The sequence below is a fragment of the Scyliorhinus torazame genome, chromosome X (assembly GCF_047496885.1).
Source record: "Scyliorhinus torazame isolate Kashiwa2021f chromosome X, sScyTor2.1, whole genome shotgun sequence".
Lineage (NCBI taxonomy): Eukaryota > Metazoa > Chordata > Chondrichthyes > Carcharhiniformes > Scyliorhinidae > Scyliorhinus > Scyliorhinus torazame.
Window position 1 is genome coordinate 19,864,517 of NC_092738.1, and position 25,137 is coordinate 19,889,653.

Sequence of the window (25,137 nt, forward strand, 5' to 3'; positions counted from 1 at the left end):
TCCTACTCTATCTTGGTGTTTTTTCCAGAATTTGTGAGGTATTGAAATATCACGATAAAGTTGTGTTGTATGGTAGACATTGAAAATATACGGGAGTGAGAAGCAGCGATAGGCAGAGTCTACAGACTTACTGATCAAGAAAAAGCAGGTACAGCTTATGAACCAGTCTGCATTCGTCCTCTGGTCTCTTAAAGGTTATGTTGCACAGAGACACCTGAGGAGTCCAACACTTCTTATTGACAGTGAAAACCTATGCTGTTCAATCATTCCACTTTGTTGGTCAGGAGTCATGTGATCTTCCTATCCTGTGAGATTACTGATAAAATAGAATCCAATTACACCCCTTGTATAAAATAACCAGATTGAATAATATCATGCACACAGGCAGAAGACAGTCTTTTGCTACTCCTACAGAATAGAAACAACCTTGTGCAGTTCATCTGTGTATCAGGTATTGAATCTTCCCCAAATATGAATTTACTGTCACCATGTCCATATGGTCAAAAGTGCAAACATGCACAGCAGCACGGTGGCGCGGTGGTTAGCACTGCTGCCTCACGGTGCCGAGGTCCCAGGTTCGATCCTGGTTCTGGGTCACTGTCCATGTGGAGTTTGCACATTCTCCCCGTGTTTGCGTGGGTTTCGCCTCCACAACCCAAAGATGTGCAGGGTAGGTGGATTGGCCACGCTAAACTGCCCTTTAATGGGCAAAAAATTAATTGGTTGCTCTAAAAAAAATTTTAAAAGAAAAATGTTTAACGTGCAAACATGCTAACGAGGGCTGAGGCAGTCACCAAAATCAGTGTTATCACCTGCAGAGCGTTATAAATAATGAATGGGATATTTTCCTGTCAAATTAACAATATTGCACAATGCTGTTAAAATAGAATTTGTACTTTATGATTTGTTTAATAATCATGGTGTGATCACCGATAGGACACACACAAATGAACACTGCATTATATCATTGCTGCTTTTAATATTAATGACCCATGCTGCATTTATAATGGGCAGCATGGTAGCACAGTGGTTCGCACTGTTCCTTCACAGCGAAAGGCACCCGGGTTTGATTCCCAGCTTGGGTCACTGTCTGTGCGGAGTCTGCACGTTCTCCCCGTGCCTGCGTGGGTTTCCTCCGGATGCTCCGGTTTCCTCCCACAAGTCCCGAAAGACGTGCTTGTTCGGTGAATTGGACATTCTGAATTCTCCATCTGTGTACCCGAACAGGAGTGTGGCGACGAGGGGATTTTCACAGTAACTTCATTGCAGTGTTCATGTAAGCCTACTTGTGACACTAATAAAGATTATTATTATAAAGGGGACAATACACAAACCCAGCCCCGGCTTTGCATCCTTTAAAATCTGGACGACTCAAAGTTCTGGACAAGATTCTGCAAATTTCAATTGTTTGGGGGAAATCAGAGGAGTCAGGCATGTATGGCCACAGCACTGCAGTATTCAACAGTTTTCCTGTGGCAAGAAGTTAAACCAGCGATCAATCTGTCGTCTTGGCAGACAAGTGTGCATTTAGGACACAAGATGCCTGCAGTCTGAAAAGGAGGAAACAGAATGGTTTGAAGTCACGCTTGAATGGAATTCTGTTCGAGATCCAAGTGATGGCGGCTGGATATGTGCAAAGAACGGGGGGATCAAATTGTCTATTGACCAGGCGTCTGAAGGTCTATTGCCGAATGCAGGAAATGTGACCTGACAGCTAAGCTGCAATGTGCTTCCGAATAATTAATTACAGTTGTAACTTTTGTTTTTCATTTTATATTGATCCTCCACCCCCAAAATAAGGACAAACGAGAATTACATGATCAAGAAAAGGTTCGCTTGTTAATATTTAATTCAGACCCCCCCTTCGGTCATCTTAAGTTTGCCATCTGGAGCGCTGTCTTTAGTTTAAGGATTTGGAAAAGCCCACAGCATTAATTTGCTCACACTGTATTCATGCATAAAGCAATTTGCAGATGTGGGAAGGCTAAAAGTTGCTTCAATTCGATTTTTTCCTCCGCCTAGTCTACAATTTTCCTGGTCAGGTCGGTGAGACTAGTTCCTGTAGTCGGTAAAGGCTAAATGAAATATGTGACTGTGTCAGACAACTCATGTGTATCTTCCCTCAGCCAAATGCCCAGGGCGAATGCATCATTGCAGCGGCTCCTGGTGGCAGTCAACCAGCTAACTTGCATCTGTCAGCAAACTCTGTCCAGCTCACCTGTCTTCGCCAGATCATGTAGGATGTCAGCAACCCAGAGGAGAAAGGAGGAAATCTGTTCCTCGATTCAACCGCCCTCCCCACTCCCACAGTGTCCATGACCTGCGAGATGCCCACGCCCTACTAGGCCTTCCCTACCGTCCCCACCCCTGGGACTCCTTAATGTTACCTTGCCCTCTAGTCCCAGGACTGAGGTTCAGACATCTTCCTGAAGTTCCTCTTCCATCCACTGCAGCTGGTTGCTGCAGGTATTGGGGAGCTGACGGCCAACCTGATTGGCCGGTAGGTCTCCAAGGCAGGGCTTTCTCCCGAGTGAGAGGCGGAGGCTCTGCCTGCAGCCAACTGACACTCATTCAAACGTGAAATGGCTACAGGGCACTCGAGGTCCATGGCGATGTGTCCCCACCGACTCTTCAAGGGAGACACCACTGTGGTATTATCATAAATGTAAGAACTGTAAGGGTTAATGAAAGGTCTAGATCAACCACTAGATGGAGCTAGAGTTACAAGTATATAAGACATTGATGCTAAGCCTTGTGGGGAGGGGGGGGGGGTGGTGGAGAGAAGTGATGGAGTTAGCTAGACACAGACTGAAGGAAAGATAGTGTGAGTAAGAGCAGATCATAGTTTATTGTAGTGTAGACATTAGTTGGAGGTGAGTGTACATTATGGGCGGGATTCGCCGTTTAAGCCGCAGAGTGTTGACGCCATCGTAAACGGCGGAGCATTTTACGACGGCATCATCTGGCCACGTGGACCAGCGATCCCTCAACCCACAGGGGGCCAGCACGGCACTGGAGCGCTTCACGCAGCTCCAGCTGCCGATACGGGCCCCCGCACAGCGGGCGCGGGTCTGCGCATGTGCGCCACGGCCGGCACAGGTCCGCGCATGCGCGTGGGTTGCTGTCTCCGTGCTGGCCCCCACGCAACATGGCGGAGACCTACAGGGGCCCGGCGCGGAGGAACATAGCCTTCCCCGGAATTAGCTCGCCCGCCAATCGATAGCCTTCCCCGGAATTAGCTCGCCCGCCAATCGATAGCCCCTGATCGGTAGCCAGGCAACTTTGTTACTCGGCACTCCTTAACGTATGCTGTGCTTGTCCTTCACCAACCCCCGACCTCCATTCTTTTTTGATTGATTCACGGGATGTGGCATTGTGGCTGAGCCAGTGTTTATTGCCCCTCCCTATTTGCCTGTGAACTGAGTTGCGAGCTTGGTTATCTCACAGGGCAGTCAAGAGTCAACCACTTTGCTGTGGGCCTGGAGTCACGTGCAGTCCAGACCGGGTAAGGACGGCAGATTTCCTTCCCTTAGAGACATTAGTGAACCAGATGAGCTTTTTATGATAATCAATTCATGGTCATGATTCGGCTTTTAATTCCAGATTTTGACTAGATTCAAATTTCACCGTCTGCCATGATGGGATTTGAACCCGGGTCCCCAGAGAATGACCTTGGGTTCTAGATGGCTTGTCCAGTGACCATACCGGTACCACTACGTCACCGTGACCAGGCTGCATGTACATCACACACACCAGAGTCCTCCACGCACCTCACATACCTCCGTGTGTACCAGGCACCACCCACCAATTAAACACACCAACAGATGTAACCTAGAGGAAACTGACCAATTGAAACAGTCCGTTCAGGCTAATGCTGCGTATTATTCTTATAGATTGGCCCTGTGATATTTTCAGCAATGCATGGCGCTTGTGGCTTCACTTCCAAATCAGATAACAGAAGCTAACCGAAAACTGCAACAGAAGTATAAACGGCGAAAGATGCAAAACAAACGACTGAACCAGGGGCTGGTTTAGCACAGTGGGCTAAACAGCTGGCTTGCAATGCAGAACAATGCCAGCCGCGCAGGTTCAATTCCCATACTGGCCTCCCCGAACAGGCGCCGGAATGTGGCGGCTAGGGGCTTTTCATAGTAACTTCATTGAAGCCTACTTGTGACAATAAGCGATTATTATCCACTGTCACCCACTTTACTATTGCACAAAGGTCATCGCCATAAAGTGATGGTGGGTAATCTCCCGTTCTGCGAAAGAGGGGGTACATTTTCCAATTGCTGCCCTGAGAAGAAGGGGAATACTGCCTATACTATAAGACCTGCCCCTCTCCCCTACCAGTAGCTAAAAACACACAAATGACTCACCAACTCACCACGGACCAGAACAATTAGAGTCACATTGTTTCGGCAAAAGCTTTGCGAGAAGCAATTTTCGATAAAGTGCAGCTGTAAAATGACAGTGTGAATGGCTGTGAAATGAAGCAGTAAATACGACGATTACCATAAGCCTGACTTAAAAAAAGAAAGGAATCTGATGCAAGGATTGTAAACTATTCACACACAATGTCACTTTTAAGATATCTCCGATATTGACAGGCTCTTGACAACCAGGGGCAATGTTGCAAACAGCCACGGCAATGTTTAAAAATGCTCTCACTTTCACCATCAAGACAGGTGGGAAATGTCATGATATGCGGACACGCACATAATGATATACAGACAAGCAGCTAATGGACACAGAGAACAGGACATGACCAATAAGCAGGCAGGACACTCGGGGGTGGGATCTGACTATAAAAGACACGAGGCACTCACACTCCGCCTCTTTCCACTGATGAACATCTAGAGAGTCAGTCAAGGGTGTTGTTACAATCTCACACCTCCACCACGTGGCTAAGAGCTAGTCTGGTTTAGTTAGACAGAGTAACCACACTTAAGTTAGCAGAGTCGAACTCACAGAGAACTGCGCTAACTGTGCTATTAGTTCAATAAACCTGATTGAACTAACTTCAAGGTCTGGAGTATCTTTCTGATCTAAGCTGCATCCAGTTGCAGCCAGTGTTAGACCAGTGTACCTAACACGACAGGAAAGAGTTAAAGTTTAATATGAAAGATTCACTTTTGAGAATTACAGCTGCCAAGCTGTAATAATATAGTCTCAAAGGGTGCATGTTCAGAATTGAATCATGCTGTACTCGCATCGCGAAAACCTAATATTCCACTCAGCTTTACAGAAGTGATCTTTCTGTAATGTCTGTTATTTGTGTCAAAGCTTTCAATCTTCTAGTGGGCAATGGTGTTCCCCCCATTATGTTACCAATGGGTTTACCTGACATCTGCCAGGCAAGCCTCACGTTTTCAACAGTGTCCAACAGAAGGTTAGTAACAGCCTGCTCCTCGAGTGTGTGGGGGCTGCTGGGAGTGGTCATACAAATCTGTTGCCCCGTCATGAATTTGGAATAAATCAGCCCTTCTTTGCCATTATAAATGGGATCACTTGTTTGAAAGAAAAAAGACTGTTTATGAAGTCACAGTTTTGGGGCGGCATGGTGGCGCAGTGGTTAGCACTGCGGCCTTCACCACTGAGGACCCGGGTTTGAACCCAGCACTGTGTTTGCACATTCTCCCTGTGTCTGCTTGGGTCTCACCCCCACAACCCAAAGATGTGCAGGGCAGGTGGGTTGGCCACACTAAATTGCCCCTTCATTGGGGAAGAAAAAAATTATTTCTAAAAACAAAATGGAGTCACAGTTTTGCTGGGAAGGTTTGTGAATGGCTCCACGTTGCACCATTCAGTCTATCCCTTCGCATTACACAGATTGAGCCTCTGATGACAAGATCTTCACCAGTATTTTTATGCTTTCTCTGTTCTCTCATGTACAGTGGGCAGCACGGTAGCACAGTGGTTAGCACTGTTGCTTCACAGCTCCAGGGTCCCAGGTTCAATTCCCGGCTTGGGTCACTGTCTGTGCGGAGTCTGCACGTTCTCCCCGTGTCTGCGTGGGTTTCCTCCGGGTGCTCCGGTTTCCTCCCATAGTCCAAAGACGTGCAGGTTAGGTGGATTGGCCATGATAAATTGCCCTAAGTGTCCAAAAAGGTTAGGTGAGGTTATTAGGTTACGCGGATAGGGTGGAGGCGTGGGCTTAAGTGAGGTGCTCTTTCCAAGGGCCGGTGCAGACTCGATGGGCCGAATGGCCTCCTTCTGCACTGTAAATTCTATGAAATGAAGGATTGTGATTCTTAACATCCGTTCATTATGTTACAAAAAAATCTTGTGCAGAACCATGTTTAAAGCAGAAAAACTATTATCGTCGTAATGATGTTTATAGGAGATAATAATAATAATCTTTATTATTGTCACAAGTAGGCTTACATTAACACTACAATGACGTTACTGTGAAAATCCCCTAGTCGCCACATTCCGGCGCCTGTTCGGGTCACAGAGGGAGAATTCAGAATGTCCAATTCACCTAACAGCACGTCATTCGGGACTTGTGGGAGGAAACCGGAGCACCCGGAGGAAACCCACACAGACACAGGGAGAACGTGCAGACTCCGCAGAGACAGTGACCCAAGCTGGGAATCGAACCTGGGACCCTGGCGCTGTGAAGCAACAATGATAACCACTGTGCTACCGTGCCTCCCATATATGACATTCATACAGGTGGCAGTCATCTCTACCCCTGCCGCAGCTCATCTGCTGGTAAAACCCTCACCCAAGCCTCAATTCCCTCTAGCGCTGCCCGTTCCAATGCTGTCCTGACAGGACTCTCATCTTGCACCATCTGTAAGCTTGAGCTCATCCAAATCTCTGCTGCTGCATTCTGACTCATGCCAAGTCCCGATCACCCATCACCCCTGTGCTCATTGACCTACATTGGCTGCCAGCTGGGCAATGCCCCAATTCTGAACTTTGCATCCTTACTTTCAAATCCCTTCATGGTACCCGCCCCATTGCCCCCTTGCCCCCTTGCCCCCCCCAATCTCTGTAATCTCTGGCAGCAATCTCTGCTCTCTTCGGCTGCCTGTGGCCCGAAGCTCTGGATTCCCTCCCTGAATTTTGAAACACGTCAAAGGTGCTAGTGAGATAGGAGTTGCTGTTGGCGGTGGTGGACACTCTTATGGGTGCTGGGGCAAGAACACAACCAGTACACTCTCAAATATCAGCTCGTCCATCACCAATCCACCAAACCTGCTCTAAATACCGGCTCATCAATCATCAACGAGACAATTCCATTCTGAAATATAAGTTCCTCCATCATCAACCGGGCTGTTATGTTTTCGAAATCACATCTCCTCAATCATTAACTAGCGCCTCACATTCTCAAGTATCAGCCCCTCTGCTCTTGCACCCTAATTAACTGATTCAGCAAGCAACACACTGTAAAAACGCGACACTAATGTCTACATCTTGCTTATAATATAGCAGACATGTACATTATTTATACAACAGGGATCTGGTGCATATTTTATCTGCCTCCTTTATCAGTAATATGGATTCCCTTCATTTAAGTAATATCTTGACTTATAATGGATCTTTAACTTACGGAGCTTGCAGTGTCTATGGACAAGAATTGGCATTAAGATGTACTCTTGCCATATACTAATAGATATGCTGAAATGGTTATCTTTTACCAGATGTGATAAATATCTCTCCTTAAAATCCTTCCTTTAAGTCAAACCTGTCAAGCCTCATGCATTAAGGATGAAGCTGGCACATTTGCAGGCTGCTCAAGCCCTTGTGAAGAAATTGTACAATCTCCTGCTTGGTGACTGATGATGCAAAGGTTTCTGAAGCTATTCAGCACTGTAGGTAATGTCTTGAAAGCGCCCATCTTTTGCTGGTGGCCCAAGTCAATCCTCTCCAGGAAAGGCAAGATAATTGCTTTGCCTAAAAGAGAAGTAATGAGGGTTTCTCTGAAACGTCAAACCCCCACCATTGTCCACACTGAAAACGATATTGGCAAGATGCCCGTGTGCAGTCAGTTCTTGCAGCCTTGTAACCTTATTGTTTGTATCGGTCCCAGCTGTTACTGGGCAGAGGCAAGTGATGGCGAAATGGTCCACAAGTCACGACCAATCTTTTTCTTTTCTTCTTTCACAGGTCGTGGGTGCACTTGTATTGCCCATCCCTAATTGCCCCTTGAGAAGATGGATGAGTCGCCTTCTTGAATTGCCGGAGTCCATGTGGTGTAGGTACCCCCAGTGCTGTTAGGGAGGGAGTTCCAGGATTTTGACCCAGTGATGGGACTCTTATTTTCATCTTCCAATAAGAATCGGCAGTCCCGTTGGTGAGGTTCAAAGATATGACTTTATTGTCAGGCACTTGGCTGGTATACACTGGTATATGAAATGGCCTTTTGGCGATTACAAAAGGAATAAAAAACTGGCCATTTGGCGACTGCACTTGAATACGACACTAGTCCCTTGGTGATTACAAAAGATTAAAACCTTCGAAAATAAATTTCAAAAAGTACACAAACATAAAAGCACACTGCAAAGCATAAGCACAAACAAAGGGCTGGATATACACAAAAGAAAGCTGGTTTAGAACAAAGACCTACAGCATGAGGCACTCTCTTTCACCGTCTTTGTCTTTGGTTTAACCCCTTCTGTGTCCCATTGGCTCCTCACCTTGAGCAGTAACCCTTCAGTTTGTTTAACTGAATGTCTGTCACCTAGGTGATTAGTTCTTGGACACCCAGTGGATCTTAATTGCTGCAGTACGACATCAGTTTTGAGCCTGAAACCTATCTTGATTAATGTACATCAACCTTGTAAAATATTATAAGAGTGAACATCAGAGGCGGGATTCTCCAAGAATGGGGCTATGTCTCCAAGCCAGCGTCAAAACGCGGGCGTTTCACTCTGGACTTTTCTTAAGAAAGTCCAGAGTGATTCTCCAACCTGCAGGTGTCCAGCAGGGCCCCAGAATGCTCCTCGCAGCTCCGGCTGCTGATACGGGGCCCTGCACTTCCGGTCGGGGGTCCGCGCATGCGCACGGTGGCGGCCCGTCGCAGTGCGACATGGCGGACTCGCACCGCGGACCATGATGAACGAAGTAGGTCACCCCGAGATTGCGCGCGCCCGCGGATTGGTGCCGCCCGATCGCTCCCCTGGCCGTCTGTGAACCCCCCCCCCCCCCCCCCCGGTTAAGGATCCCCCCCGCCCCCCACCAGGGCGGCCGCAGACTGAGTCCGCAGCCGCCACCGGCCATTCCTCACAGGCAAAACGTGGCTAGAACCACGCCATTGTGAACTCGGACAGCTTTCATGGCAGAATCGCCACGCGGGGGGGGGGAGCAACGTCGGACCGGACTTCGGCGTAAACGCCCATTCTCCGCCCCGCTCCGATCGCGATTTCGGCGTGGAGGCTCGGGAAATCCAGCCCCAGGTCTTTACACTGGATACAAAGGCTAATTGATTGGATGAGTTTAACTAACCACCATATGAGTTAAACTAGATTCTATCACTCAGCGACAGTGAAGAAACGGACGATATATTTCCCAGTCAGGGTGGTGAGTGACTGGGAGGGGAACCTCCAGGTGGTGGGGCTCCCAGGTATCTGTTGCCTTGTCCTTCTAGATGGTAGAGGTCGTGGGTTTGGAAGGTGCTGTTGAAGAAACCTTGGCGGGTTCCTGCAGTGCATCTTGTAGATAGTACACACGGCTGCTACTGTGCGTCGGTGGTGGAGGGAGTGAATGTTGAAGGTGGTAGTTGGGGTGCCAATCAAGCGGGGCTGCTTTGTCCTGGATGGTGTTGAGCTTCTTGAGTGTTGTTAGAGCTGCGCTCATCCAGGCAAGTGGAGAGTGTTCCATCACACTCCTGACTTGTGCCTTGTAGATGGTGGACAGGCTTTGGAGAGTTAGGAGGCGAGTTACTTTGCCTCAGAATTCCCAGCCTCTGACCTGCTCTGGTAGCCACAGTATTTATATGGCTGGTCCAGTTCAGTTTTTGGTCAATGGTAACCTCCAGGATGTTGCTAATGGGGGATTCAGCGATGGTAATGCCACTGAATGTCAAGTGGAGATGGTTGGATTCTCGCTTGTTGGGAGATGGTCATTGCCTGACACTTGTGTGGCGTGATGTTACTTGCCACTTGTCAGCCCAAGCCTTAATGTTGTACAAGTCTTGCTGAACATGGGCACAGAATGATTCAGTAGCAGAGGAGCTGCCAACGGTGCTGAACATTACGCAATCATTAATGAACATCCCCACTTCTGACCTTGTGATGGAGGGAAGGTCATTGATGAAGCAGCTGAAGATAGTCGGGCCTAGGAAGGTGCCCAATGGGGAATCTCAATGGGACACAGTTAGGCAACCTTGGTACCGGGAGGGGGATCTGTGCTAGAACAGGGAGTGGTCAAAAAGAGAAATAACCCACTGGTATACCTAGTAAATGGTATTCCACCAGCTAACTGAAACCAATTGATTCAACCCGTCCTTCCTTCACTGCTCGATCTCCAACTGTGATTCTTTCTTGTACCAACTGCACGACAGCGCAATGAGGTAGGCCTCATTTTATCCATTGGGATCATCACTCTGTGATCAGCCAACAGAAAGTTGATACGACACATGAGACCCTAACAGTCTTCCCTCTCTGCCTCACTATTCTTCTCAAGTTGAAGTTCTCGGGGTGCCATTCAACACTTTGTTAATAGCCCAGCTTAGATGTAGGGAACTGATAAACCTAAACGCAAGATTTCAAAATCCATTTCCTCTGGCTGTGTTCGAATGTTGCTGCAGGAACCACCACCTCAAGCCTACTCATTCTTTTTAGCATCAATTAACAAACTAATACTCATCTCTGTTGATTTGCAGGGTCAGAAGAACGGTGTACAGAGTACTCCTTGCTGTTCAAGCTAGAATGCCGTGGAAGATTAATGAAGCAATGAATCTATGACTGACCAGAAAACCCTGCTTAAAGCATCTCTGAGTCCCAAGAGATTTCATAGCAAGATACGAGTTCATTGCATAATGGAGCCTCTCTGCAGTGTTGGCAACATCTGGCAAATTTACGCACGGTGCTACCAAGGGAAATAAAAGGATGGATGTGTTTAATTGAGAGTTAAACTTCTCAAAGTAATGCCGAATGCTTTTAACCCACAAAAGAGCATGAAGATCTCGCCATCTCAAACTTACCTCGCGATTCTTGAGTTACTATAATTTTGATCAGCGTTTTGGTCAAGGATTGTGACTAGAAATATGTGCCAGTCAGCTCCCTGTCGTACAGATGCCCGAAGCCTATATCCTTTAATTAGCTGTGTTGACCTCTTCCACACCCTGTAATTACAGTAATCAATTGAACCAGGTCAAGGAACAAGTCTCTGCTTCGAAATAACATGTCAGCACAAATAAATGAGGTGCGTTTTCAACAGGAATTACTGGTGGATTTTATATTAGAATATCATGCCTTTCAATAAAGAACAAGTTAGACGGAATAACATTGCAGGAACCTATCATACAACTGTCTTAACATTGCCGACCTATGGATCTTGCATTGGCCATCGACCATTCTTCTTTCAAATTGCAAAGTAGCACAGTTGGCTACAATCTGTTTTGCCTCGTCTCCTGAAGGGGCGGTTCAGGTTTCAGCACAATTTATATTTAAATACTGAACTGTCCTCCAATACTGAGTTACCAGCACGCATTTCTTTTGTATCTTTTCATCAGCATGAGAGGAACTTTCCAAAAATGGATGTTTTCCACTTGTTTTCTCACTTTGCATCCCTCGCTGTGGCTGAAATATCAAAGACTTTGGTGCGTTCCGAATGCACCCTGTTTTTCTTTTCATTTACTGATTGTAGAATGTTCATTAACGCCCAAAAATGACTCAATTGTTTTACTAACATTTAAAAGGGAAGGGGTTGGAGTTTTTCAAAAATAAATTTAGAATACCTAATTCTTTTTTTTCCAATTAAGGGGCAATTTAGCGTGGCCAATCCACCTACCCTGCACATCTTTTTGGGTTGTGGGGGTGAAACCCACGCAGACACGGGGAGAATGTGCAAACTCCACATGGACAGTGACACGGGATTGAACCTGGGACCTCGGCGCCGTGAGGCAGCAGTGCTAACCACTGCGCCACCGTGCCGCTCTAGGAAGAGGTTGGAGTTGTGGTGGAGGCGGCGAGAGTGTATATGCCGAGATTTTCCCCATTACCCGCCGGCCGACAATTTTCCCTCCAGTATGGAACTTGATCTCGGGGTGCACATCATCCCAGCGGATATTGGGCAAACTGAGGCAGAAACATCCCCTACGGTTTCAAAGCCCGGCCTCGGGAAAAGCCTTCCCTCACTGTCATGTGGTTGCCTTGCCAGTCACCTCACCCAGCAGTGGCACAAACTATGGCATGGTGAGGTGGCAAACAGGAAGTCGTTACTCTTGACATGAGCACAGCTCCATCCAAATCAAGTTGTGGTGACTTTGGAATTTTGCTTCTTCAGGTGGTGCGCTGGCTAAATTAAATGTGCTCATGTTGATTGATTGGTCCGTTTGTCAAATTAAACCCTCTGGTCAGTTGCAGGTCTTACCCAACATCAGAAGGAGGTCCAAAAAGGTCACATGACCAGGCTGGGTGCTGCAAAACAAAATGGCGGCACACATTGCCTCAGCTGTGTTTGAAATTTATTTTGGCTTTGTGCAGACAAAATGATCCCTTGGCGAGAAGTGTGCATTATATCTCAGTTAAGGGATGCCTGATGGTTTGGGGGAATAAATGCTGTGCATGGGATTACTGGGCCATGCAGAGCCAAAGAAAGTCCCCCAGTTTCATTCCTGATGCCTCTGCTTGATCTAAATGAGGGCAATCAGTGGAGATGCCAGAACTGACCCTGATGTCCTTGTCATTCTAAAGGCATGTGATTATCCAGTAAACCCGCCTGAGAATGTGCATTTGAGGATTTCGGGCGACAACAGGACTTGCTCAGTCTGAGGAGGAGGATCCGCTTTGGTCGTGATGCTCACCACAGTTCACTAGCTTGTTCACCCCGAAGAGTGAGAATGGAAAAACAGAAAACTTGCTTGCCCTCTGGTTTGCAGGTTATTTTAAAATTGGAGTCAGTGTACTTGAAAATGATTCCATTCCTACTGAGCGTGGTTACAGCTGTGATCTGGGTTAAGAAGCAGCTGGATACTGGAGAGAAGACAAAAGAATTTGTGTTTCACAAGAATGAGATCAAGTGGGCCAAGAGGTTTTCTTCAGACAAGCTTACAGCTTGTGCCAGAATAACACACACCAGTCTATTTTTACCAATATTCACTTTCAAGCACTTCCATTTTGTTTTTATTGCTAATTGTGAAAATCCATTTTTCGATGGACTTATGAAGAGCCCACTGAATCCCCTTGCAAAATACATTTGGTGTTAATTATTTTGAACGTTGAATGATATAGAATTTTCAGTGCAGAAACACGATAGTCCTCCATAAGGCTGCATACTTAGTCCCCTACTATACTCCCTATACACGCCCGACTGTATGGCAAGATTCAGCTCCAACTACATCTGCAAGTTTGCTGACGATACGACCGTCGTGGGTCGGATGTCAAACAACGATGAGTCAAGAATTATCATAGAATTTACAGTGCAGAAGGAGGCCATTCCGCCCATCGAGTCTGCACCGACCCTTGGAAAGAGCACCCAACTTAAGCCCCATGTCTTCACCCTAACTCCGTAACCCAACCGAACCTTTTTGGAAATTTGGGGCAATTTAGAATGGCCAATCCACCTAACCGGCACATCTTTGGGCTGTGGGAGAAAACCGGAGCACCCGGAGGGCACCCACGCACAGACGGGGAGAACGTGCAGACTCCGCACAGGCAGTGACCCAAGCCGGGAATCGAACCTGGGACCCTGGAGCTGTGAAGCCAACAGTGCTAACCACTATGCTACCGTGCTGCCCTGAAGGAGGGAGATAGAGAACCTAGTGGCGTGGTGTAATGACAACGACCTCATTGTGGGCAGCACGGTAGCATAAGTGATTGGCACTGTGGCTTCACAGCGCCAGGGTCCCAGGTTCGATTCCCGGCTTGGGTCACTGTCTGTGCGGAGTTGGCACGTTCGCCCCGTGTCTGTGTGGGTTTCCTCTGGGTGCTCCGATTTCCTCCCACAGTCCAAAGACATGCAGGTTAGGTGGATTGGCCATGCTAAATTTCCCTCAGTGTCCAAAAAGGTTAGGAGGGGTTATTGGGCTACGGGGATAGGGTGGAAGTGAGGACTTAAATGGGTCGGTGCAGACTCGATGGGCCGAATGGCCTACTTCTGCACTGTATGTTCTATGTTATGTTCTATCTCTCTCTCAACGTCAGAAAAACTAAAGAGCTGGTCATTGACTTCAGGAAGCAAAGTACTGTACACACCCCTGTCAGCATCAACGGGGCCGAGGTGGAGATGGTTAGCAGTTTCAAATTCCTAGGTGTGCACATCACCAACGATCTGTCCTGGTCCACCCACGTCGATGCTACAACCAAGAAAGCACAACAATGCCTCTACTTTCTCAGGACAGGAAAGAAATTCGGCATGTCCACATTGACTCTTACCAACTTTTACAGATGCACCATAGAAAGCATCCTATCGGGCTGCATCACAACCTGGTATGGCAACTGCTCGGCCCAGGACCGCAAGAAACTTCAGAGAGTCGTGAACACCGCCCAGTCCATCACACGAACCTGCCTCCCATCCTTTGACTCCATCCAGACCTCCCGCTGCCTGGGGAAAGCGGGCAGCATAATCAAAGACCCCTCCCACCCGGGTTATTTTCTCTTACAACCTCTTCCATTGGGCAGGAGTTACAAAAGTCTGAGAACACGCACTAGCAGATTCCAAAACAGCTTCTTCCCCACTGTTACCAGACACCTGAATGACCCTCATATGGACTGAACTGATCTCTCCACACATCTTCTCTACTGAGTAGTACCACACTCCGTATGCTTCACCCGATACCTGTGTCTATGTATTTACATTGTGTATTTATCGTATTTATGTATGTTCTATGATTTTTCATGTATGGAACGATCTGTCTAGACTATATGCAGAACAATGCTTTTCACCTCGGTACACGTGACAAATCTAACTCATTCAGCCCACCTGGTCCATGCTGGTGTTTATGGTCCACAGGAACTCCTCTCACCCTACTTTATCTCACCCTATCAGTATATCCTTCGATTCCTTTCCCCCTCATCTAAGTATCCAGCTTCCCCTTAACAGCATCTGTACTGTTCACTTCAACCACTCCCTGTGGGAGCGTGTTCCACCGTCTAACCAGGGCCCAGGGAAGGCCAGTGCAGATGGTGCCAAACACCAGGGCCTGCTGGCAAGGGGCCTGGGCTTGGGGTTTTTAAGTGGAATTCTCAAGCCTTCCAGCCAGAGCTTCAGACCTTAAACACGGGCTTCGAAAATTCGGAAGTGTGAGGCTGAAGATTCCGATTATTTTACATCCGGTCTGTCAGCGTCAGATCAATTTCACCAGTTGCTGTGCTACTGTTACGGGCGGCACGGTGGCGCAGTGGTTAGCACTGCTGTCTCACAGCTCCAGGATCCCAGGTTAAATTCTGGTCTCGACTGACTATCTGTGTGGAGTTTGCACTTTCTCCCCGTGTCTGCGTGGGTTTCCTCCGGGTGTTCCTGTTTCCTCCCATTGTCCAAAGATGTGCAGGTTAGGTGGATTGGCCATGATCAATTCTCCGTTAGTGTCCAGAGATGTGCAGGTTAGATGAAAGGTTTACAGGAATAAGGCGAGGAAGTGGGCTTCGGTGGAGTGCTCTTTCAGAGGGTAGGTGCATAATCGATGGGCTGAATGGCCTCCTTCTGCACTGTAGGGATTCTATTCTCTTTGGACAGCTTTGGCGGTTTCGATATTTCTTTTTAAAAAGTCCACTCGAAAATCACAAAACCGCCTGAGGGTCGGGAGCACCAGTGTGGGAATGGTCGAGAGTGTTCTCCGTTAATAAATGGCAAATTAGCGCAAAAGGTCTGGAGGGGGTTCCCTCAGTTGCTGGGATACACCCTGCTGGAGTGACTGCTGCTCCCGGATGTGGAAGGGGAGGGAAGAATTGGGGATATATATATATAAGTGGCTGGGGGAACAGGGAAGCGAGCGGGTGGTGAGGATCAAGGAGAAATGGGAAGCGGAGTTGGGAATGGAGATCAATTGGGGAGTATGGAGTGAGACACTGCGAAGGGTAAACGGGACCTCCTCTTGTGCAAGGATGAGCATGATACTGTTTAAGGTGGTGCACAGGGTGCATATGACTCGGGCGAGAATGAGTGGGTTCTTTCAGGGGGTAGCAGATGAGTGTGAGAGGTGTGGGCGGGGGCCAGCGAATCATGCGCACATGTTTTGGGGTTGTGAAAAATTGGGAAGATTCTGGGAGAGAGTATTCACGGTTTTAGCCAGGATAGTGGAGGAGGGAGTGGACCCGGACACTTTGGGGTTTCAGAGAAGCCGGAGCTCATGGAGAGGAGGAAGGCCGATGTCTTGGCCTTCGCCTCTCTGATTGCACGGCGATGAATTTTGCTGGAGTGGCGGTCGGCATCGCCACCGGGGGCAGCAGCATGGTTGGTTGACCTGTATGACTTCCTGCGGTTAGAGAAGATAAAGTATGAGTTAAGGGGCTCAGCAGGGGAGTTTGAGAAAAGATGGGGGGTGTTTGTGACCGTGTTTGAGGAGCTGTTCGTCGCAGGGGGGGGGGGGGGGGGGGGTGATGGGGAGGGGGGAGGAGGTGAAAAAGGGGAGAAATCTGTACAAACTGTATAGTTGATAGTTGGGAAGTATGTTTCCCGGGTGTTTGTTCGCTGTAACCTACTTTGTTTGTACATGTTTGTAATAAAATACATTTTTAAAAATAAATAAATAAACGACAAATTAAATTTTAGTAACAATTGGTGGCTTGTTGGGGGGGAGATTGAGAGGATGAGGGGGGAGATTGTGGTTGGGGGGAGGTTGGAGGGGATTGGGGGAAGGTTGGGGGTGGGAGTGGGAGGTTGGAATGAGGTGGAGGGCAGATTGGGGCTGATGGGGTCAGGAGAGGTTGGATGGGGAGAGGTTGGGGGTTTGGGGGGTGGGCTGACGATGGGGGGGGGGGGGGTCACTTTTAAGGTTCAATACCAGTTCACTACCACTGCAGTAGGAGAGTCACTAGATTAGTAATCCAGACACTGAGGGTAACGCTTTGGGAACCCAGGTTCGAATCCCACCACTGCAGATGGTGAAACTTGAATTCAATGAAAACCTGGAATTAAAAATCTAACAATGACCATCATTGCGTCAATTGTCGTAAAACCCCATCTGGTTCATTAATGCCCTTTAGGGAAGGAAATCTGCCGTCCTTACCCGGTCTGGCCTACACGTGACTCCAGGCCCACAGCAATGTGGTTGACTCTGAAATGGCAGAGAAAGCCACTCAGTTAATTAATGGGCAGTAATTGCTGGCCCAGCCAGCAATGCCCACATCCCATGAATGAATTTTTTTAAATGCAGTACTCTCAAACATTTCTTTTGAATTCGAACCAGCACATAAATAACAGACTAAATTTGTATTATGTCCCTGAAGTTGACACAATTCTGATGACATGCTGTGTTGAAGGCTTGAGAATCGTGGGCAACTTCAAAATAATTGTAGGAAGCTAAAAAAAACAGTGATGCAAAACAGGGTGTTGACTCACCATCGCTCTTTTATTATTCTTGCAAGCCCTGGGAATTAAATCGCTATTTGTCACTTCGGGGTTGCTTAAAGAAAGGTTTTACTATCTCCACTCTATCTTTGGTGCACCCCATTTTGACAATCTAGCAGAAGGTGGTCACACTGTGGGGCTAAAACTTCCCTGGAGTGAAGATTTCTCATGACTTATTGTAGCTTTGACAGAAAAATGTTATTGAAATCCCAGAGAAACAGTATAAAAGGCTTTAACCATAAAGGGCTTCAAACATAGAAACCCAACCTAGGCCTGGTGGGATAGAAGCCTCCTTTTCTGTTACATGACATGAATTTGGGTAGTTTTAATGCAATCCCCAGTTGTGTTGACATCATAAATCTGGGGCCTGGACAGAGTGGATAGGAAGGACGTTATTCTCCTTAGTGGGGAGGCTAATAACCGGGGGGGGTGGGGGTGGGGGGGGCAGAGATTTAAAGTAATTGGCAGAAGAATTAGAAGGAAGTTGAAGAACAATTATTTTACCCAAAGGGTGGTGGAGTTTTGGGACTCACTGCCTGAAAGGTTTGTTGAGAAACTCTCAAAACAGTTAAAAAAATACTTGGATACACACACAAGGATGACGGACCAAGAGTTTGAAAGTGGGATTAGCCTGGGGATCTCTTCTTTGACCAGCACCAACAAGGTAGGCTAAATACTCTCCTTTCATGCTGTAATTCCTATGATTCTATTTCTATAATATAGAGGTAGAAATGCTAAACTAAATGTCAGAGGAATTCTTGTAAGCTTTCCCTCAACCTTTGAGATGATCATACAGTTTGCGTGTAGCCTGAGGCATTCTACCTACAAAAGGACAATGAGGGTTCAGAGACGTACAAGATGGATAATTCTGGGGCTCAGGGCCTGAATTTGGTATCTGCTTCCAAGGTGCTACTGTCAAGCACTGAAGAAGAGGTCACCCATCCACCAGCCCTTCCAACTGAGGATAACACAGGCATGAAGAGATCCAGGAAGAAATTCCCTCAAAAGTATTTCCAGCTGGATATTCCTCTTCCCTTCCGTACTGGATTGACAGAGGCAGATTTCGGCCGAGCTACTATCCCCAACCTCCTCCTGACCCTGCTTTTGTGTCCTTGATCAGGATCAGTAAGCATTCATGGCAGGCCCCTGACAAGAACCCTGCCAGCCAGTGGTCCAGTGAAAAATGTCAATGGCCCAGAGGAAAATATCAGTGGTCCAGTGAGAAATGCCAGTGGTTCAGAGGAAAATGTCAGTGGCCCCTAAGGAAATCTCAGTGGCCCAGAGGAAAATGCAGTGGTTCAGAGGAAAATGACAGTGATCCAGAGGGAAATACTAGTGGTCCAGTGAGAAATGGCAGTGGCCCAGAGGAAAATGCCAGTGATACAGAGGAAAGTGCCAGTGGGCCGTAGGAAAATCTCAGTGGCCCAGAGGAAAATGCCAGTGGTTCAGAGGAAAATGACAGTGATCCAGAGGGAAATACTAGTGGTCCAGTGAGAAATGCCAGTGGCCCAGAGGAAAATGCCAGTGATACAGAGGAAAGTGCCAGTGGGCCGTAGGAAAATCTCAGTGGCCCAGAGGAAAATGCAGTGGTTCAGAGGAAAATGACAGTGATCCAGAGGGAAATACTAGTGGTCCAGTGAGAAATGCCAGTGGCCCAGAGGGAAATGCCAGTGATACAGAGGAAAGTGCCAGTGGGCCGTAGGAAAATCTCAGTGGCCCAGAGGAAAATGCCAGTGGTTCAGAGGAAAATGCCAGTGGTCCAGAGGAAAATACTAGTGGTCCAGTAAGAAATGCCAGTGGTTCAGAGGAAAATGCCAGTGGCCCATAGGAAACCTTCGTGGCCTAGAGGAAAGTGCTGGTGGTTCAGAGGAAAATGCCAGTGGCCCATAGGAAACCTTCGTGGCCTAGAGGAAAGTGCTGGTGGTTCAGAGGAAAATGACAGCGGTCCAGAGGAAAATCCAGTGGCCCAGTGCAAAATGCAAGTCCTGGGGTGGGGCATTAAGGTTCCAAGGGTTTTAACTAACCTCCCACAGATAGCACTGGGTGCGACCAAGGTACTGGATGCTGAAATGGAGTGAGAAGAGATTATTACAAGGATAAGTTCCCTCCATCGGGAATTTTGGTGGGAGGTTTTGGTGGAAATGGCAGGAAAGGGGTAGAGCTTCCTGTCAATACCCCAGGGACTCCAGTCAGGCTGCATCAGCCATTGCCAGGGAACAGGATGGGGACGGTGGGGAATAGTCTGCCCCTCCCGATTAACATTTAGATGCAGCAGCTGGTTAAGGATTACCCAGTCTCCAACATTAAGGTGTCTCCAACAGGGGCAGGAGAGGGAAATTGAGGCTGGGGCTGTAAGGTTACAGTAGGCCTCACTGACCAACTTTGCTTCTTTTCTACCAATTTTGGACAGAATAACAGAGACAAATCCACTTTATCACATCAAAAGAATGGCAAAAAAGAGGGAGAAGCAACCAATCACATTTTCAACTCTTAATACATAGTTAATCATGTCTTAGCTATCGGCTGCCAGGAAAGAAAACTCAAAATACAAAGGAACTTATTACATATGCATGTATCTGCAGGCACCATCATCCTGTTTCCTTTCCCCATATGTCACAGGGCCCAAATCTGCTCAGCATGCCTTACACATAAAAGCAAAAGAAATAAAAAGAAATTTGTTTTTCAAGGTAAGCTAAAAATATATATTGAGAACTTAAGTCAGTGAAGAGAGAGAGAGAAAGAGAGCGAGCAAGAAGAGAGGAGATAGAAAGAGAGCAAGTAACACACAGAGAGCGAATGAGAGTGAGCGAGGCAGAATGGGCATCAGAGAGGGAGCCGGAGACAGTTAGACGGAGAGAGCGAGTGTAAGAGAGTGAGCAAGAGAGAGCGAGACAGAGAAAGAGTGAGTAAGAGAGACAGTGGTGGAGATTCTCCATTCAACACTTCTCCGATCGGGATTCCCGATCAGGACGAGAATGAAGCGTCGAGGGCAAAACGGGTTTGGCGCCTGAGATGCTCCGTTGCCCTGCTGGCACAGGGCAGGTAGCGGGTAGGTAGCACACTAAGGCCGTCGGCGGGGGATCACTGCTTTGGATGCATTTCCATTTTATTGACGGGCTGGAAGCCCTATTCACTCCCAGTTACGCACTTCCCCCCACAAAAGGAAATTCTCTGAGCGTGCTTTGGTGCAAGTTTGGACAAGCATGGCCCTGACGCGCTGGACCCCGAGGTGAATCAATGGGGCCTGAGCATAACTGAGATGCCCCCTCAAAAGTCCATCAGAAGGCCCCCCCCTCCTCCCCCACAATGCAAATCCTGTCCCCCCACCCCACCTCCGCTGACAAGTAGGGCACCCACCACCCACAGGAATAACAGGTCACTCCCCCACAACATGCACGCGTAAGGGTGACCTGACCCACCCCTCCCATCAGGCTGGCCCATCAGACTCCCATCTGAACCCCCAGCAGAGACCCCCATTGGAGACTCCCCCATCAGACCCTCCCCCAGAATCCCCATCAGAGACCTCGGTCAGAGACCCCTATCAGAGGCCACCCGCCCATCAGAGACCCCCATCAGACACCCCCATGAGACACCCCCATTAATCGACCCTGCCTGAAAGCTGAAGAGCAGCCCAGGCAGTAGAGGTAAAATCACTGCATTTTTATTTACCCGTCCCTAACTTCTGCTGCCTCAGCCAAAATTGTTTTAATCAGCAGCTGTTCCAAGTGTCAGAGGCTTCCTCTAAAGCCTTTGAAATGCAAATCTTCCTCTTTTTCTCAGCAGAGAGCACGGAGCTGCTTTTGAAGTGGCGAGGGGCTGTCAATCATAACAAGTGTTTATAAACATTGTGGTTAGCATTAAAGCATGGTAATGGAGATGCATTCAAGCGGGAAGGGAAAGGTAGATCAATAATCCGCCAAACACCTGTCTCTGGAGTAATAAAACTGTCAATCACTGGATAATGCAATGTATTGCTGTGTGAAATTGAATGGATTAGCTGCTCTCAACCAAGGGGACTCAAACAAGTTACCACAAATGGTCTTGATGTCACTGTAGGCGATATAAAAATGATGATAGGAATTGGGCTTGGTCATAGAAACATAGAAAATAGAAGCAGGAGGAGGCTATTCGGCCCTTTGAACCTGCTCCAACATTCATTATCATCATGGCCGATCATCCTACTCAATAGTCTGATCCTGCCTTTCCCCCATATCATTTGATCCCCTTCGCCCAAGAACTATATCTACCTCCTTCTTGAAAACATACAACGTTTTGACTTCAATTCCTTACTGTAGTAGCGAATTTCACCACTCTCTGGTGTAGCCACCTAAAATGGCTGATTCCCGATTAATTTGGCCAAAACCCGATATAAAATGGCTAACTGAAAAGGCTGATGGGAAAAGCAGCCAACAGGACACAAACGGACAGCTGCAGACAGAATAGCGTATTCGGCTCTGGGGAAGTCGCCCCAGATTGATACCTGCGACCATTAGCAGCACATCAACCCAGACATCTGCAGTTTAATCGGCTATCCCCGGGAACAATTGCAACATATTAGCAATTGAATGTCGGGCCAGACCTCTCGGCGCCTGCAGTGGCCGAAACAAAGACAGGTGAACGACCACCTCCCCGATCGAGGAATCGCCCCATTATTGGACATATCGAACCCAGTGATTGGGAACAAGTCCAATCACTTGGGACTCAGGGTCAAGGGCCGCCCCGAGGGGCCAAGTTCAGATCGATCTCTCTCTCCCTTCTTCTCCTGCTCGCAACCTTCGCAAGAACATCGACCAGAAACTGTAAGTTTGACTCCAGCGATCGCTACCCGATAGAGACTCCTAGCCATCGACCCGTATCAGCCTTTTGAATCCCGCAGGCCAGACCCAATTCGATAAACCATTCGTTTCCCTGACCTGGTGGGCCATCCCCAAAAGTTAAGTATTGGCCAGTAGTGGTAGGTAGTGATATAGACAGTAGGATTATTGTATAAGTATTTATTGCTGTACATAATAAATGACCGTTGATTTCAATCTTACTGGGGCTGGTTTAGCACACTGGGCTAAATCGCTGGCTTTTAAAGCAGACCACGGCAGGCCAGCAGCACGGTTCGATTCCCGTACCAGCCTCCCCAAACAGGCGCCGGAATGTGGCGACTAGGGGCTTTTCACAGTAACTTCATTGAAGCCTACTTGTGACAATAAGCGATTTTCATTTCATTCACTAAGCGGTGTGCTGACTTATTAATCATAACTCGAGCTTGAACCACGTGGCGGTATCTGAAAGATACCTGGCGACTCGTGAGCAAAGGTGACATAATCAGAGCTAATAAAACTAAGGCTAAAAAGAGCAACACTGGGTGAAGACATTTCTCCTCATCTCAGTCCTAAAAGGCTTACCCCGTATCCTTAGACTGTGACCCCTGGTTCTGGACACCCCCACCATCGGGAACATCTTCCCCGCATCTACCCTGTCTCGTCCTGTAAGAATTTTATAGATTTCTATGAGACTCCCCCTCATTCTTCTGAACTCCAGCGACTATGATCCGAGCTAATTCAATCTCTCCTCACACGCCAATCCCGCCATCCCTGGAATCAGTCTGGTAAACCTTCGCTGCACTCCCTCGAGAGCAAGAACATCCTTCCTCAGAGAAGGAGACCAAAACTGCCCACAATACTCCAGGTGTGGCCTCACCAAGGCCCTGTACAATTGCAGCAACACATCCCTGCTTCTATACTCAAATCCTCTCGCTATGAAGGCCAACATACCATTAGCCTTCTTTACCGCCTGCTGCACCTGCATGCTTACCTTCAGCGACTGTTGTACGAGGACACTCAGGCAAACCCATCATTGAAATAAAAGGAGGAAAGTGGAAATTCTGAACATAGAACATAGAACATACAGTGCAGAAGGAGGCCATTCGGCCCATCAAGTCTGCACCAACCCATTTAAGCCCTCACTTCCACCCTATCCCCGTAACCCAATAACCCCTCCTAACCTTTTTGGTCACTAAGGGCAATTGATCATGGCCAATCCACCTAACCTGCACGTCTTTGGACTGTGGGAGAAAACCGGAGCACCCGGAGGAAACCCACGCAGACACGGGGAGAACGTGCAGACTCCGCACAGACAGTGACCCAAGCCGGGAATTGAACCTGGGACCCTGGCGCTGTGAAGCAACTGTGCTAACCACTTGTGCTACCGTGCTGCCCACTCATGAACAGTGGCATCTGTTTTATCATGAACAGTGAACACCATGCACTGGCTGAAAACATGTTCAATTCACTGGAAAATTACAAACTCGTCTTATTTTTGTACGATGGTTGTGTTTGGTTAGTAGAGACGGCACTGACCCTCGCATTGATGTTTACTCTGCCAGAGTCACAGAATGGCTTCATCCTGCTCACTGTGCAACTCCTCAGTTACATTGCCCATTCCAATTCCCCAGGGGCTTTACGATCAATCTCTCCTTCGACTTGACTAGCGCAGTGCAGCTTGGGAGAAAATGGTCCGGCTCAAGGAACAGACTGCATATTCAGGCGCAGTCACAGCTGAGAGAGAAATCAATCTCAGGACTCCAATTAAACCAATGATTAAACAACTTCAGTCAAGACCACACAGAAGGATTTGGTCCGTACACTCTAGATGCCTTCACTGTCGCCTAAGAAGTGAAAACTATAATTAACAGCACAGCACCCTTCTCTCCTGGGCATGCTGCCAACACCTTGTGGAGTCTCCCAGTCATCATTACAGAAGCCGGGTGTCCTGTTTATTGTGAGGGTATATGCTAAAAGTGTCTCCCTTTCGTACATGAATGAAGCCCAATGGTTGTAAAGATTTTTAAAAACACAGCTCAAAGGTGGTGTGCTGGAGCCCCTTGTGCATTTCTCACTCAAAGTCCAATGTGTTTTGCTCCCCGTATCACGTGTCTGTGCCTGACGTTTATTAAAAGTTTCAGCACAAACCCGTGTTGAAATGTACCTTGGGATACTGCAACTGGGTCCTTTTTCCCTTTTCACAAATATCAGAAATGTGACACCAGTTAATCAAGTTACATCTGAACATGCCAGAACATCTAGTGAAGATTAAATGTGAGTTAAGAGGTGCATCAGAAGGCACTCACAAAACAGAAAAACAGCGAAAGGGATAAAGAGCTTGGGCAGGATTGTCCGTCTGGGAGACTAAGGATGCGATTCAACCAAAACACGTGTCCAGTTTGGGCGTGTTTTCCGGGATGTTTCTCATTGGCTGCAGCACTGGGAATCACCCCGCTATTCATCAGCACTGTGCCGTTTATTTTGTCCTCGGGGAGTTTCTCTCCGCCGAGGCCGCACTTAGACGGCCATTTTGGAAGGTTGTCCCGCCTGGTCCACATTTGTGTGGATCTGTGCCATGGAGAGGTCTCTGTGGCATGGCCGTTAAGTTTTGGACGTCGGGAGAATCCGGCCAACGGATATT

The 25,137-nt window shown here is 47.8% G+C and overlaps 1 protein-coding gene and 1 long non-coding RNA gene across 4 annotated transcripts in view; one reads left to right on the forward strand and one right to left on the reverse strand.

Moving 5' to 3' along the window:
* LOC140405535 (uncharacterized) overlaps nt 1-12,007 on the forward strand; it is a 51,777-nt gene extending 39,770 nt beyond the window's left edge. Inside the window, exons 3-4 of the long non-coding RNA XR_011938632.1 lie at nt 8,119-8,206; nt 10,835-12,007. This is a non-coding gene — a long non-coding RNA (uncharacterized lncRNA). The remainder of the gene's footprint in view (nt 1-8,118; nt 8,207-10,834) is intronic.
* asic1b (acid-sensing (proton-gated) ion channel 1b) overlaps nt 1-25,137 on the reverse strand; it is a 1,118,762-nt gene that overhangs the window by 837,971 nt on the left and 255,654 nt on the right. The gene's annotated exons all lie outside the window — the stretch shown is intronic.